Genomic DNA, 16,167 nt, shown 5'->3' on the forward strand with positions numbered 1-16,167 from the left:
TTATCTGAAGACTTTAATAATATCCTGGGTTTCATCTCTGTGACTATTTTGCATTTCCAAGGATGATCATTCAATTTCCACTTGAATTTCTGACCTAATTATCCCTGCGTTTCATAAAATTTAAAAATCCATTACTGCCACGATCAGCTTCCTTAATATTTTCTCATTTATTTAATTCACTTTATAATGAAATTCATTTCAAACTACTGAAAATTTGCCTTTGTAAATTATTATTGCCCCCCTTCTTAATAAGTGCAAGTTACCCCTCTGTTATTTCTGCTAGTTCCCATTCACTCTAGCTTGCTTCACACATGCTTGGATGAATTTTCCACAGAGAACTGCCTTGGTTTCATGGTACTCTGAGCTCTCAGTTGGTTTTCCTTTTATTGTTCGTTTGCTTTTGTTGTTGTTGTTGTTGTTGTTTTGTTTTACTTTTGCTCTTCTGATTGGAAAGCAGGAACCAACACATGCTAGGGATTTGTTTTCCAACTGACCCTCAGCCTTCACTTCCCATTTTGTTCTGGTGACCCCCCTTTCCTCTTTCCCTCCCTTCCCCCTCTTTCTCTCTCTCAGTCCCTTCTTTCCACCATTGCTCCCTCTTCCCCTTTTCTAATTATTATCAATCTCTCCACTTATTTTGAGTCATTGCTACAAGCATGTCAACCTATTCAAAAAGGATGCTCTCCATTTCATTAGCTGTTTTTCATTCCACTTTTCTGAGTCACACCACCTTTGAACTCTAGGTTTCTAAGCCTCTTTAGCATCTGTTCAATGTGTTTATAGCTTACAACTACTGATTTCCTTTAGCAGAAGGGGTGATTCATCTATTCCAGGCATATATTAAAAAAAAAAAAAAAACACTCACTTCCTTTGAGGACCCCTGGTACATAGCTTGTTTCTCATATGACTCAGCCCTAAAAGAGATGATGAGTAATTCAAGTTTGCCGACTTGGTCATCTGTCCCTGAGCACATTGTGTACAAACCAATTTACATACTCATAAAATACTCCCTATTTCCTGGTGCGTTAATTTAGAGTTCTGGAAATGCCATTATATTTCTTGATAGACTTATATAAACTTATTAGATCTAAGTTGATGAATTGCAGGTCGGGTTGAAGAACAAGAAATTTATTACATCTCTGTCACTCATAATCTTCAAGGCTTAGTTCCAAACACTTCATTTTGGTTTCTTAAGCAAAATCCAGATTCTCAAGATTTAGAGTTCCTTTTCTACCAAAGATTTAATTATTCTAGCCAAACATTTTGCATTTCTACTCACCTAATACTTCAAAGTGATTTGGCAGTGGGTGAATTTTCTGCTTTCTTCTTTAAAGTCAAGCACCCAGATAGCTCAGAAATGTGATTATGTCTTTAAAATACATATTCAAAATTTTAGGATAGTTGAGCACAAATCATTGAAACTAGATATGAGTATGGCCTGACATCTCTAAATGACTAAACATGTATTAAAGGATAGACATAGTGTTTAATGGACACTTATATTTGTTTCTTCAGCCTCTGGGACAGTAGGAGGGCAAGGATGAAGACATGACCAGGAACATGGAAGCAACAAATCCTGCGGAGTTTCCTGTGTCTATTAGATGTTCTTGTGAAACAGCTTGGAGAAAGCCCAGTATGACCCCTCTCTGGCCTGCAGCTAAGCTACATGTTTCAATTGTCAGAGCTTCCTTGGCCTTCTTTTATTAAATTCAACACTGGCACCAGGGTGTGAAGTTGCTCGGGAAATCATTGGTAAACTGCTTATTCTTAGCCACAATTGGTTTTCTTTAGATTAATAAGTAGCTCCGTACAATGTAATTTATTTCAAATCAATGATGTTATCAATCCATTTGTGCAGAAAAGTATACTTATCTCTGTTTAGTATTTGGGGCACAGATTACCTGGTTGTGCTCCCTACTCACTGTCATCAGACCTTAAGTGCATTTAGCTCCGATGGAAACAGCATTTTCTGTCTGTGCAGTTCTAGCCTGAACATGTCATGCAATTTTTGCAATGGGCTTTTTAAACACTAATAGCCGCTCCTAGTATACTGTCTGAACTGCCATCAAGAAGATGTGCCAAATTGTATTTTTGTATTCAGGGATGTGTGTGTGTGTGTGTGTGTGTGTGTGTGTGTGTGTGTGTGTGTGTATGAATTAAAAAAAGAAAGGTCATGAATTTGAAAGAGAGCAAGGAAGATTGGATCAAAGGGCTGGGAGGGAATTAGGAGAAGTAAATGATGTAATTACATTATAATCTCAAAAACGAAAAGAAACACTTTAAAAAAAAATGAGGACCTGACAAAGACAATTACGTCATGGTGCTTTGGCTGAGAAAAGGTCACTAGCTTATGAATGTCACTGAATCCTACACACAGGCTTCTTAAAGTTCTCTAACACTTATTATCACCATCAATCATCTGGTGAAATTTTATGTTGTTCTGTGTACTGACCCCCTGTCCCGACACACACACACACACACACACACACACACACACACACACACACACACTGTTTCACATATTACCAATTATATTCCAAGCTAGTTAAAGGTTAGACTTTCTTTTGATTTCCAGCTCATTTAAGACATAGCTGCTGTGTGGTAAGGATGTTGTGTATGACCTTTCTCCAACTACACAGCAACTAGAAACCATTATCCACATAGAAGGGAAACTAAATCACACAGGGAATTAATTTGTGCATGTCTGTTCTGATAAATGACAAATTGAGGATTAACATTGACCACATTTAGATCTGACCCACCTCTCTCTCCACAAACACAAATACTGTCACTTAATAACAGAGGGATATTTTTAATAAGATTTGGTTGCAAAAGACCAAATTATTAACAAGTCAATGCAATTTTAAAAAATCCACTGAGATTGTCGCTACTATCTCTGCTTGATTTTTATAACCAGGTAGGAGAGACCAAAAAGAACTCGGTAGCAGATGGCAGGAAGTGCCAAGCACACTGGGCATATTGCTCTTAGCTGACATATTTTCCTGATTTGGTAAGTGCACAGAATTAGTGATGGTAGCGAGACTGATGGGTGGACACGTTTTAAAGTGAGTAAGGAGAAACAATCGCCAGTGACTGTAAATGACTGTCACCTTACCATAGGATTCATTTCAAAGCATAGAAAGGAGGCCAGAGTTCGTCAAGCCACTTTTCCTAATTGTTGAAACTCACAGAGCATAACTTTTCCACTAGAAGATGCCAGTGCCTTCTGCAATTGTACTTAGTGGTTTTTCGTAGACATGTGGGAACCAGCAAGCATGAAGATCTGTTGCTGAAGTACTAGATAAATATGAAACAAAGAAAGTGCTCAATAAATATTTGTTGTTGAATAGTTTGCCTGATTTCAAGTGCTGTCTGTCAGTCAGTGTAAACAATCCTTTCTTATCAGTGGTGGCAGAGTAAGTTTTTCTTCAGTTTCCTCTTTTAAATCTGGAAGGTGGCAAACATGAATGCCTTGGGACTGGAGAGATGGGTCAGTGGTTAACAGTACTTCCTGTTCTTCTAGAGAACCAGATTAGCTTCACAGAACCAATGTCAACATTGTGCCTCACAGTCATTGGTAATTCCAGCTTTGAGAACATATGGAAGCACACATACACACACACACACACACACACACACACACACACACACACACACACACACTAAAAATTATAGGTTAAAAACACACAACAAATACATTCCCTTACTAAGGACCTAGTCCTCAGCTACACATCTAACAACTACCTGATGACCAATGGTATTTTCCTTGTAGAACTTCCCACATATAAGGAGTTATCTGTCTAATTATAAAATCTCTAAATGAACAACATTTAGAGTTTATGCCTTGGAAAAATCTTTGTGGAGGGAGCTGAACACAGGGCTCCTCCAGGCCTGCAGTTTTGACAGCCAAGTCCTCTGCAGAAATCACCTGTCACCTCTTCACCTGCCCTCCCCATCACACCAGTTCTCACCTGTGATGATTTTATCAGCAGGAAGGGCCCTCATAAATATAAACGTCATGTGAATTCTCCATTCACGCAAAGATGTGAAAGAGCTACATTTCTGTTTGTAGAGATTTTTATGTTAAGGTCATTGTCACATAAGAAGTCAGGCATGGGACCGACTTAGACCTAGGCCCTCTGAATGTCTTTGACAGTGGTGCAGCCTGATCTGTTTGTAAGGCTCCTAGCAGTGAGAGGGGGACCTGTCCCTGGCTCTTAGCTGTCTTTTGGAAATCTGTAACACAAATCTTAAAAGGTCTTACTAATAAAAAACACAGAGCCAAATATAGGAGCCTTCGAGAGATCAGAGGAATAGGGAAAGCCACGAGCCAACCTTACCTCACCAACTCTGCAGCTTCCAAATGTGAGTTACTTCCCATCTTACCCACACCTTTATGGCCTTACTTTTCTGCCCTGTCATTGGCTATCTTAGCCCAGCTACCTCACTTCCTTGTCTGTCTGTACAGACCTCCAGGTCTCTATGGTTGGTACTGGGATTAAAGGCCTGTGTCACCACTCTTGACTCTGTTCCCTAGTGTGTGTGGCCTTGAACTCACAGAGATCCTGCCTGATAAGTGATCAGATTAAGGACGTGTGCTGCCTGACTTTTTGTTTACTCAAAATGGCTGGCCTTTTCCCCCTGATCTCCAGGCAAGTTTTATTAAAGCACAAATCAAATATCACCACATTACACACAAATAAAATATCACCACAGAAACCTGTTCCCCATGCTGAATTACCTAGCCCAGACTTGGTGCACAGGGAGGAGGTTGATCTTATTTCAACTTGATGTGACATACTTTGCTCAAGCCCATGGGAGGCCTGCCCCTTCCTGAATGGAGACAGAGGAGGAGTGGATAGAGAGTAGGGTAGATGGAAGTGGGGACAGAGGGAACATGATGAGAAGAGGGAGGGGAAACTGTGGTCAGTATGTAAAATAAATGAAAAAATATTAATAAAACAAAATAAAAGAAGTCAGGCATGAATCTTTGTCCATCAGGGATAATAGTCCAGAGAAAATTCCAGACAAATTTATTGATCGACACTTTTTTAAGATGGAAAATGTTACAGCAGCAAGTAGGAGAAAAAAATCTAGCATTAGTATAAGAAACATTTATCAAATTGGAATATCAAACTGCTAATACCTCTTATACAGTACATCTTTCACTTTTTCTTGTAACAGAAATGAATCTTTATGCCCTTGGTGATTGCCATTATCATTACTAATTGTTGCTAATGTTAATTTTATAGGAAATAAAGTCTATATTTTCTTCTCCCTCTGCAAATTAAATTAAGAGAAAAAAATCCAAGGAGTCATAACTAAATGATATCAAATAAACAAAACATATGCAGGAAATTCAAGGTAGCATTACCAATGTTAAGAATTGTATTTTTATGATGTGGTAAAAAGAAAAAATAGACTAGGCCAATTTAAATACATTTGAGAAAAATTTTTATATATTCACAATATAAGGTTCTATAGCATAATGGGAATATCATACTTGTGTGTGAGTGTGGAATGTGTATGTATGTAGAAAAAGAATGTGTGTGTGTATGTGTGTGTGTGTGTGTGTGTGTGTGTGTGTGTGTGTATGATAGTGTGGGTGTATACAGGTATTTGTATGGGTGCATATGTACACAGAGGCCAGAGGTTGACATCAGGGGCCTTTCTCCCATCAGTTTCCTCTTTTACTTTTTGACCTAAGGTCTGTTACAAAGCCTGAAGCTCTTCAGTTTAGCTAGACTGGCTGACCAGTGAGTGTCAGTATGTGCCACCAGGATGGGTTTTTAAATGGATTTTCAGTTTTTAAACTGAGCAACATTCCTGAACATCAAAACTTCTTAGACTTAACCATCTTCCTAACCACCAGAATCACAATATGTTTTACTTTTACTAATAAATTTATTGCAACAAAACTGTAACTACTTATTAATTAAAAAACACATAAAATAGGGGCCCACTATAAAGAAGAAACAGTCAAATAACTAGTATGGTTTTTTTTTTGATGTAAAATATTGCAATGAATCATAATGGACATTTTCTTATCTGAAAATGTACTTACAAAATATAGTCTAAATTATACTGTGTAGATATAAGTTGCAACTGTTATCACCATAGCTGTGTAGGATCCTCTTTATCAGGAGCTCCCTGACATGTCCATGAGTAACCCTTGGAACTTTGCTCACCTTTTCCACAGTAGACAGAACTCTAGGAAGCTAACGTTGCAGTATACTTTGCTGAAAATGGGGATTCATTTTAACTCTACAGAAAATAGCATTAAAATACTCTAAGCATTAGCTTTTCCACCTTCCTCTTTCAGCTTTTGCTTCCACACAGGCAATCCCAGCATCCAAAGCTACAGTGTTATGACCTCTGGAATCTACGCCTAATGTCTCCTTCTCCTGCTTCCTGTTTCTTTTGCAGTATGATTCACACTTTTCCAAATTCCTTCCTTCACATTACTTGACTCAGTATGTATAGCAAGTTCCTTATAAGCCAGTGGGGTTAGAAATAGTTAATGTATTTGTTTGTTATAAATAATGAGTTCTTATTAAGAAATTAAGTAATTATCTGAAAAGAGATGTTTGACAATATGAATAGGAGAGTTAGAATAGTTCATGGGTCACCATTATAGGGACTTCAGAGCACCAATTAGCATCTTCTTGCAATAAAAGAAAAAAATATAGCCACAAGAAAACACTGACAAATTGTGCACAAAACTTCAGTAATTGCTGAAAGATGGCTGTAATGTTGACATGTTTTCCATAAAAATTTCATAAGATTTAATTATAGAAGGAAACTATGTTAAGAATGCAAAGCTAAGTTCTATGAAGACTATACTTGTAGCATATCAGCTGAAAGAAAAAGTTCACCTGACACAGTGGCACGTGTCCACAATCTGTAGTACCAGCTACTCAATCCTCAGCAGGCTGAGGCAGGAGAATCAAATGAGCTGTGTTCCGAGCCAGCCTGAGCAACAGCGTGACTTGTGGACTTGGAATGAGTGAATGGATAACAGAGGAAACGTCCATTCAGGCTTTTTAAAAACAACAACCATGTGATAGGTAACCTGCTTAAATAACAGACAAAATATTCACAAAACTAGAAAATAGATTATGATTCTACAAGTTAGAATGGTGATTATCTATAGAAAGGGACACAAGCAGAGACATGGGTGGGGCTTCTGCAATGGCTGTCATCATCACATTTCAATACAAACAGCGTTTACAAACAATACAAAACGGTGCATTTATTTTTTCTTTTATTAAGAGATTTTCCATTCATTTTACACACCAACCACGGATTCCCCTGTCTTCCCTCCTCCCACCTCCCAGCCCTCCCCCCAACACATCTCCCATTCCTACCCCCTCCAAGGCAAGGTCTCCCATGGGGAGTCAGCAGAGCCTGGTACACTCAGTTGAGGCAGATCCAAGCCCCTCCTCCCTGTACCAAGGCTGAGTAAAGTGTCCCACCGTAGGCACTAGGCTCCAAAAAGCTGGCTCAGGTGCATTTATTTTTTTCACAATCTGGCATACTCTTAACTTTCATATACTGTTGCACGTATAACATATAGTTTGGCTTAAAACCTTTAAAATCAGTCCAGTGACTTTTTGAATGATTCTCCTGTCATTCCAACAAAGCAAACATAAAGTCTGTTGCTTTATTTTCCTGGTGTCTAAGAGATAGAGGCATAAGTCATTCAATTTTCTTCACAGTGACAATGTGACAATTTATACCTAACTGTGTTTATGTGTTCTGGCACCTGTTTAGCATTGCAAGGAATTACAGGGGGAAGAGGAGAGCATTACTGCTTTTCTTGTGTTGTTTTTTCATTGAAAAAAACTATTTATCTATATTTGTTCTTTCCATAGATGGGTATTCAAGGAATCTATCAAAGCTATGAAATACAATTCACATATCAGGGAATATTACGTATTACATCTTGGAAATAATAAAATGAAAAATGAAAGTGGACAAAGTGAAGAAATCTTTCTACAATTGTGGATAATACACAACTTTCAGAACCCATGAACAGAGGAACAAAAGTGTATCAAAACCCAATTTTCATTTTATTAAAATTATCGGCATGAGGGTTTAAGGAAATGCTAGAAAATTCATAAGTTCTTATTCAGCAGTTGGTCTACAAAATAATAGTTTTCTTCTGCTAAAGACCTCCTGATGGGCCACACATGTAATATATAAAATATATGCATAAATGGAACAACATTATCAGCTATCTTAAGGGTTACTTCCCTTTATTTTAGAAAGTTCGATTTGTCAAATTGTCCCCTGGTAGAAGGCTGGGGGCAAGACAGAAACGGTACATATGAAGATGAAGAAAGTATACTCAGATCAAGTCCAAGGAAACTTAGTTTTTTAAGTAGTCCTTAGTCCTTAAGGAGACCTTGTTTTTTAAGTAGTGAATCATTAATGAAAGAAAAGAAAAACCACATGGCTAAACTTTAAGATAATTTTTGTGGTACCAAATGTTAAATTTGTTTGAACAAGGAAAATCTGGCAATTTATAAAATACATATTTTTATAGGAAGAGAAAAAGATATTATCACATACACTCCCAAGAACTACAGATGAATACATGATTTACCACACCATTTTCAAAATAAACTCACCTGTGGATGAAAGTTTATATTTTGAAGCAATAATTTTAGAGCATAAAAATTAGACTGATATTTCTTCATCATGACAGCATCTGAAAATCCAAAACCCACATTCTAATTTTGATAAGATCCTAAAAAGCATTGGAAGAACTCTTAAGATAGATGAGGCATTAACATCCCATGTCAACAGTGACTTTTCAGGGTAATGTGGCAGCTTCAAAAATGCTTTATCTCTATAAGATGCTTCAAAAGCAATAGATGTTATACTATGGTTGTGGTATAAACGCCATTATATTTGGATAACTTGAAGCAGTATCAATTGTCCAGGTCTTCTATGACAAGAAAAATTTCACTCTTCGAGGTAGCACCTGATATGTATATATATTTTTAATTCAAAACTATTAAACCAAAAATCTCCTTACATAAGAAGACTTTGTGTCCCAAATTATGTGGAAGTATATAATAATGTGGCCTGGCTAAGTCAGTTTTCGCTGTTGTTATAGTTTATCCACAATTTAATATTTTCATGTTTTGTGGCAAAAATAGAATCCATCCTCTTTTAAGGTACACATTAAAGTTGTAAATTGCTCAAAATTCATTTATCATATATTTAGAACTCATATTTTAATTAGTATATGTTGCCTACTAAATATTTCCTTTGATGTAGGCCACAACATTCTTTTTGGTAGTAAGAGTAATAGTAATGGGACAATTAAATTATTAGCTGTCCTTTACCTTCTCCCACTCTGGGGAGGGCATGTATTCCATTGAGTTTTCACGTTATGAGAAGGGTTTGTGTATCTTTGGCAAGCTATTGCTTTTCTAACAAACAGTGGATACAGCATGATCTGTGATTAGCTACTCTCCTTCTCCTTTGTATTGCCAGGAGTGTTAACACAAGACTTGGAGATAGAGCGGGTTAGGAACTCATGGCATGTGTACACAATGGATAACATTGTACGCATCTAGAACAGTGGTTCTCAACCTCCCTGGTACTGCTGTCCTTTAGTACATTCTTCATGTTGTTTTGTTGTTAATTCATTACCGTAATTTTGCTACTGTTGAAAACCGTAAATATCTGTGTTTTCTAATGGTCTTAGGCAACCACTGTGAAAGGGTCATTAGACCCCCAAAGGGGTTGCAACTCACAGGTTAAGAATCACTGATGTAGAGGGACCCCAAGTGTTACCAGCACTGTGACTACCTATTTATGTATTGTTGTTCACTAAAACTTTGTGATGTTGTTTTATTATTCTCCACAGTAGCCATGTATATAGTTCGAGAACATATGAACTACAGTTAGTGACATAAGGGATAAATGCTTAAGTTAATGTACTTTTCATGTAAATCAATTGTGACTGGTTGTCACATAATATCATCAAACCCTATTAGCCTATAAAGACAATTATTAAAACATTCGGTTGTTTGAACTACTAACTAAACATGCTATTGCTTATGTTGTAGCTTCAAATATCACCTCAGCTTCCTAGAATGTCTACAATTCTTGGACTAAGAAAATTTCCTTTAAAACACCTTCATATCACAGTTTGTAAGATTGGCCAACAGATGTTTGAGAATCTCCTTACAGTGGGACAAAATAATATAAACATGAATATTGGAGAGAGATTCATTATCACAGGCAACCTCCCACACTCTGGGAAAAATCTACTTCTAGATGTAGTCAAGTTTTTGTATTTACTTTTTTAACAGCTCAGGCAAGAAAACAGTACATAAGGGTGCATGTTACTGGCAAGTTCATCATTTTGTTACCAAAGAAAACTGGGGCTCTACTTCCCCTAAGGGACATGTCACATCCCACATCTTATGCTTCTTTGATTTGTCTGACTTTTATTCAACATGATGAATCTTCTGGTATAATTATTTTTCTATTGTTGGTCAGAAGAGGATAAGGAGATAGTGGTAAATATTATACATTTTACATTTCCTGGTGGTGCTTATAATTTACATGGGGTATAGGAAGAACTGTGACTTATTTGGCAATCAGCCAGAATGAAGGAAAAAAAACTATCTTTGAACCATTGGGAGGAATGGATTCAGCTACTATCCTGTGATCAATAGAGTGAAAAGGTCTCATCCTTGAAGATTGTGAAAAGAAAACCATCAGTATCTAAGAATCAAGACTGTAAGCATGGAGTTCTGTGAAGTCCAAGAATGGAGGATTGTTCTTGAAGAAACAATTTAACCCTGAGTTGCAGAGGGAGAAAGAATATTGGAGAGCTGTGGATGAACACGGGAGACATTATTGCCCATCTGTAGTGGCTGATTTCAGCTGTCAATTCAAAGACATTTACAATCATCTGGGCATGACTGTTGGGGATTACATGCAGTGGGAATTTCTACACTGTCCACGGTGGGTAGCACCATCATCTGACTTGGATCCTGGACTGTATAAAAATGAGAGTGAGATGAACACAGACATTCATGGCTCTCTGTTTTCTGACTATTGATGCAAGGTGACAAAATGTCTCAAAGCTCTTGCCACCAGGATGCCCCTGCCATGGTAGAGTACACCCTCAAACCGTGAGCCAAAATAAATTATATCTCCTTTAAGTAGATTTTTGTCAGAGTATATTGTCACAGCAACAGAAAAAGTAACTATGAGAGCATCTTTTGTTTAAAAAAGAAGACAACCTTTTGCATTTCTTAAATGGATCCCTAATATCATTCTTGTCAAGATTAGAGAAGCCCAGTGTGTGCTTTGTATACAAGTATATTGAGCTGTAGAGTTTTGTCTTGTGACTACTGTGCTTTGCCCCTCCTCTCTCCTCATGCAGCCATCTGTGTAACTGCCTGTCCATCTTTATTGTTTCTGATAGTTGCAAGCTAACACATTTGTGTCCTGTATATATGTATGTATGAATCTATATATGTGCATAAAGACTCAGAAGCTCCTCTCATCAAAATGTAGCCTTAACATTACAGATGTCATTTTTACTGAGTTAGAACTGTTTGTTGTTCATAACGTATTTCCTTTCTATATACTGACTGTTTAAGAAATATTAAGGCAAAAAAAATTGAAAGCACATTTTTGTTTGATCTTAAATTTCTTTAAATATAAACTACTGCAGAAATCATAAACATATTTGTAAATACACACTTCTTTCAAAAACTGCAATCCCAGACTTGGGGATTTACTGAAGCATACTATTAAAAGTATTTAAATAGATGAAGAGAACACCATAATATTCTCTAACATGTAAATTCTCAATTACTTAGTATTATGAAAATTTCAAATATATTGTAAGTGAAAAGATAGTGGGTTTGTATAATAAAGTCAAAGAATTTATCAAAGCCTACTAAGAAGTTTAGAAATTAGCAGTGATTTCTTTAAAATCTTCCTTAGCTATGAAGTGAATAGTAGCTTACTCGGCCTCTAACAACCACATAAATAATGATCATGAATTCTTAATGAGCACTGACTCTATGCCAGACAAGATGGTATCTACATCTTACCTATTGTCTCTTTTTCTCTTCTTAAATTGATTATTATGAAAGGGCATATTATAAAAAAGGGCATTTTTACCTTTATGAAGGATTTATGCAATGCCTTAGCTAATCAAAGATATACCTCATGTTAGGTGAAAAATGTCTGTAATAAAGTTTAATTTCCCAACAAGACAGTTAACATATCATCTAGTGGCTTAAACTGTCAACCCATAAGACTGACAAGTCTTATATCCACTTTGGGATGCAACTGCTTTGGGTATGTCACTGTGGGCAAACCTTTGAATTTACTCTAAACAAGTTTTCCTCTAAGTATGGAGAAATTTTCTCAAGGAATTGCTAAATAACATCAGGATGGGGCAGGAAGACATAAAGTAGAACATACCCCAGAGCAAACAAATAAACAAACAAAAAACCAAAAACCTGTTGATATAATGAGAGGAACTGGACTCCACCATGCATGCTTCTTAAAGCCTAACAGAAGGAAGAGAAAATGACCAAAGGAATTCTAGAGCCAGTATAGCTTACGTCTCAGTACTCACAAAGAAAATAGGCACAAAGTAGGAGCCCCTCAACATTTTAGGTCAAAACTGTAAGAGGATGAAACCTCCTTACAATCAAATGGATTTTGATTATATGTGTCTTACTATTTTTTTTTCCACAGCATAGATTCTACAGAGGGAAAACAGATTCAAAAAGAGAATAGAGTTTGATGGCAAAAACAACTAATGTTTCATAAGAGCTTGTCTGGGGTCACATACTGTAATAGCAGGCATTTACAGGAAGATGGGTGTGCATAATGTACCATAAGAGTGTAAATATTTATAGCCACTAGAATTCTCTTCTCTCTCTCTCTCTCTCTCTCTCTCTCTCTCTCTCTCTCTCTCTCTCTCTCTCTCAGTTTTTTGAGACAAGTTTTCTCTTTGTAACAGAATCCTGACTGTCCTGGAACTCACTCAGTAGACCAGGCTGGCCTCGAACTCACAGAAATCTGCCTGCCTCTTCCTATTGAGTGCTGGGATTAAAGGTGTGTACCACCACAACTGGCTCAGGATTCTATTTTTAAAGGTATGTTTTTATTACATTTATCTATGTGTGAGTGAGAGTGCGTGTCAAGTATGCATGCTTTCTCACATGTGCTATGGCGTGCTTGTAGATATCAGAGGATACTTTGCAGGTGTTTATTCTTCTACCATCCGGGACTTGGGGATCAAATTCAGGGCTTTGGGCCAAGAGACAAGTGCCTTTACTGCTGAACCACCTTGCTGTCCTATAGCTGTTAGAATTCTTAAACAGGATGACAGCTTTTTTTCTTACACTGGTAATGTTCACATTTTCCAGTTATAGACTCCTTTTCCTCCACTGATTTCTCCTCAAACTATGAAATTGCCAGGGTCCAGATCTCCAGAATTCTGGGAAGCAAGAAGGTTGATTTGACACATTCCGGGAACAATTTTGTCTGCCTAGTGACAGTGTGCCATGTTCCACAAATATTCAAATCTGCTCCATATTTTTGATGAGGAGAACAAAGAAGACACATAAGAAAATCCTAAGTAGAGAGGTCATGAGCACATTCACACTAAATCTTGTGGGTGGGGCTCATGCACAGCAGTAGACTAACCTCCAGCAGACAGGATCTGTGCCATGTACCTGTGAATCAACTTTCTTCAGTTTTATTTGAACCTCTGTACTTTGAGTGTACTCCCTCGAGTCTAAGTACCCACTGTGAGCACATTGCCAGGAAGCTGATATCTAAATATGAACTTCACTATAACTTGAGGAGATTGTTCTGAGGCTGGCAAAAGAACAACAAATATTCTCAGTCCCCAGTAGGAAAGAATTACATCCTTAAGGGTTGGAGGACTAAGCCAAATGATAACCAAATTATTTCCTAATCTTACAGAAACACACTTCCTAAAGCCTGCAAGACAGTAGGAATTTGGCAAAGGCTTTGCACGTCAAATAGTTTGCAGGATAAATATTGGGGTGAGGAGATGTTTTGGAGGCTTACAATGTGCTTTAGGAGATTCCAAAAGTAAATAAGCATATTATCAGTCCTGAACAGTTAAATATTGGTATAAAGAGAGTTCTGTTTTCAAGAACTAAAAAAATAGTAAAAACTGAAATTATGCAGAGTGGAAGTGACTTTGCATTAATGAAATGATGTTGGTATAATTAGGACATTGTCTTAACTCAGCAGAACACTTGGTCTTGCAGTGTGGAACCTCTAAACAGGATGTGGTTGATAACATTTAGTGTGTTATCACCACCAATATAGTAAAACTGTACCATGTTACACAGAGAAAAAAACAAAATGGAGACAGATCAGCATGTTATAACTGTAAGACAGTTAGATCTGGGAAGGTTGGGTGACATCTAGACTTCTCAACTCTATTTCATGTAGTCATTTAACTTTATACAACCATCAGTCTACAATTAGATGACATATATCAAAGAAGGACAAAGATCAAGGAATTATAAAACTCCAATAAAGAAAAGCAAAACAAAGTATCTATATCACAGGCTTAAAAGTTCCATTAAGAGATAGAGTAAAAAATCAATACACAGAACAGCTATAAATTTTAGTCCAGTTGAATAAAATGATATATTTACTTTATATCTAACTGTAAAAGAACAATATGAGAATAGAACAGGTGTACGGAAGGGGCTGAGAGTGGAAGGGAAAGAGGTAGAGATATCCAGGAAATAAAGATAAACTCAAAGAACCCATAATGGAAAAGTATATTTAATGATAATAATATTATTGAGCATAATTACACTTACAAATAATAAACCTCAGTTCTATCCCACTGACAGTGTGTCTTTATGGTTGTCAGTACCATGCTCTTTGGATTACTATAGCTCTTTAGTATAACTTGAAATCAGGGATGGTGATACCAACACTGGTATTTTTACTTACAGGTTTAGCTATCCAGTGGTCTCTTGTGTTTCCGTATGAATTTTATGGGTTTTTTGTTCAAATTTTTTGAACAACTGTGTTGGAATTTTGATGAGGATTACATTCATTATGTAGATGCTTTCAATAGAAAACTCGTACTGATTTTTTTTTTTTATAAAGATGCCAGTGATGTGCAACGGAGAAAGGACAGCATCTTCCACAAATGGTGCCAGGAAAACTGGATACTATATGAAGGAGGATAAAACTAGATTCTCATGCCACCCTTCACAAAACTCAACTCTAAGTGGGTCCAGGACTTCAAAGATCTGATACCTTAACAGTGTTAGAGAAGAAACTAGGGAAAACTCTTCAAATAATAGGCATAGGTAAACACTTTATGCACAGAACTCCAATAGCACAAGTGTTAACAACAAATGAATGGAGCCTCCTAAAACTGAAAGGCATCTGGACAGAAAAAGACAGCATCACTTGAGTGAAGAATGGGCCTACAGAATGGGGCTTCTTTTTCCAGAAGAGTCTATGTTGGCTTATGATTCCACAGGGGATATCCACAACTCCAGGGATAGGCACGGTGGCAGCAGGTAAGCTGAAGCAGGACATTAAGAGATCACATCTTCAACCACAAACCCCACACAGAGCAAACTACAAGTGGGAGAAGCTACAAACTCTCAAAATGCACTCTCGAGGACATAGATCTTCCAACAGAGAAGAATTGGGAGAAGATTTACCAGGTATATGCCTGGCAGAGGAATAGACTCTAGAATATACAAAGGGGAAAAAAAGCTGCACACCAAGAAAAGAAACAGTCTAGTCTTTTTAACAATAAATAAATAAATAGATAGATAAATAAATAGATAGATAAATAAATAAGTAAAATATGTATTTTATTTATTTATATATTTATATAGAAACAGAGAGTTCTCAAGAAATACAAAAAGCTGAAAAATATTTTTTAAATGTTCAATATCCTTAACCATCTGGGAGATACAAATTAAAACTACTTTAAGATTTCATCATATCCTGGTCAGAATGGCTAAGATCCGTGTTTTAAAAATGACAAGAAATGCTGGCACGGAGGTGAGAAAAGACCACTTAGTTACAGCTGTTGGGAAAGCACTGTTGTTGAAGCCACAGTGAAAAGTTCTGTGAAGGGTCCTCTAA

The 16,167-nt window shown here is 37.0% G+C and overlaps 1 long non-coding RNA gene across 1 annotated transcript in view; it reads left to right on the forward strand.

Moving 5' to 3' along the window:
* LOC131895287 (uncharacterized) overlaps nt 1-15,782 on the forward strand; it is a 43,477-nt gene extending 27,695 nt beyond the window's left edge. The window contains exons 3-4 of the long non-coding RNA XR_009375141.1: nt 1,516-1,752; nt 15,166-15,782. This is a non-coding gene — a long non-coding RNA (uncharacterized LOC131895287). The remainder of the gene's footprint in view (nt 1-1,515; nt 1,753-15,165) is intronic.
* The last annotated feature ends 385 nt before the right edge of the window (nt 15,783-16,167 follow it).

Source organism: Peromyscus eremicus, chromosome 18, assembly GCF_949786415.1.
Source record: "Peromyscus eremicus chromosome 18, PerEre_H2_v1, whole genome shotgun sequence".
In the NCBI taxonomy this organism is placed as follows: domain Eukaryota; kingdom Metazoa; phylum Chordata; class Mammalia; order Rodentia; family Cricetidae; genus Peromyscus; species Peromyscus eremicus.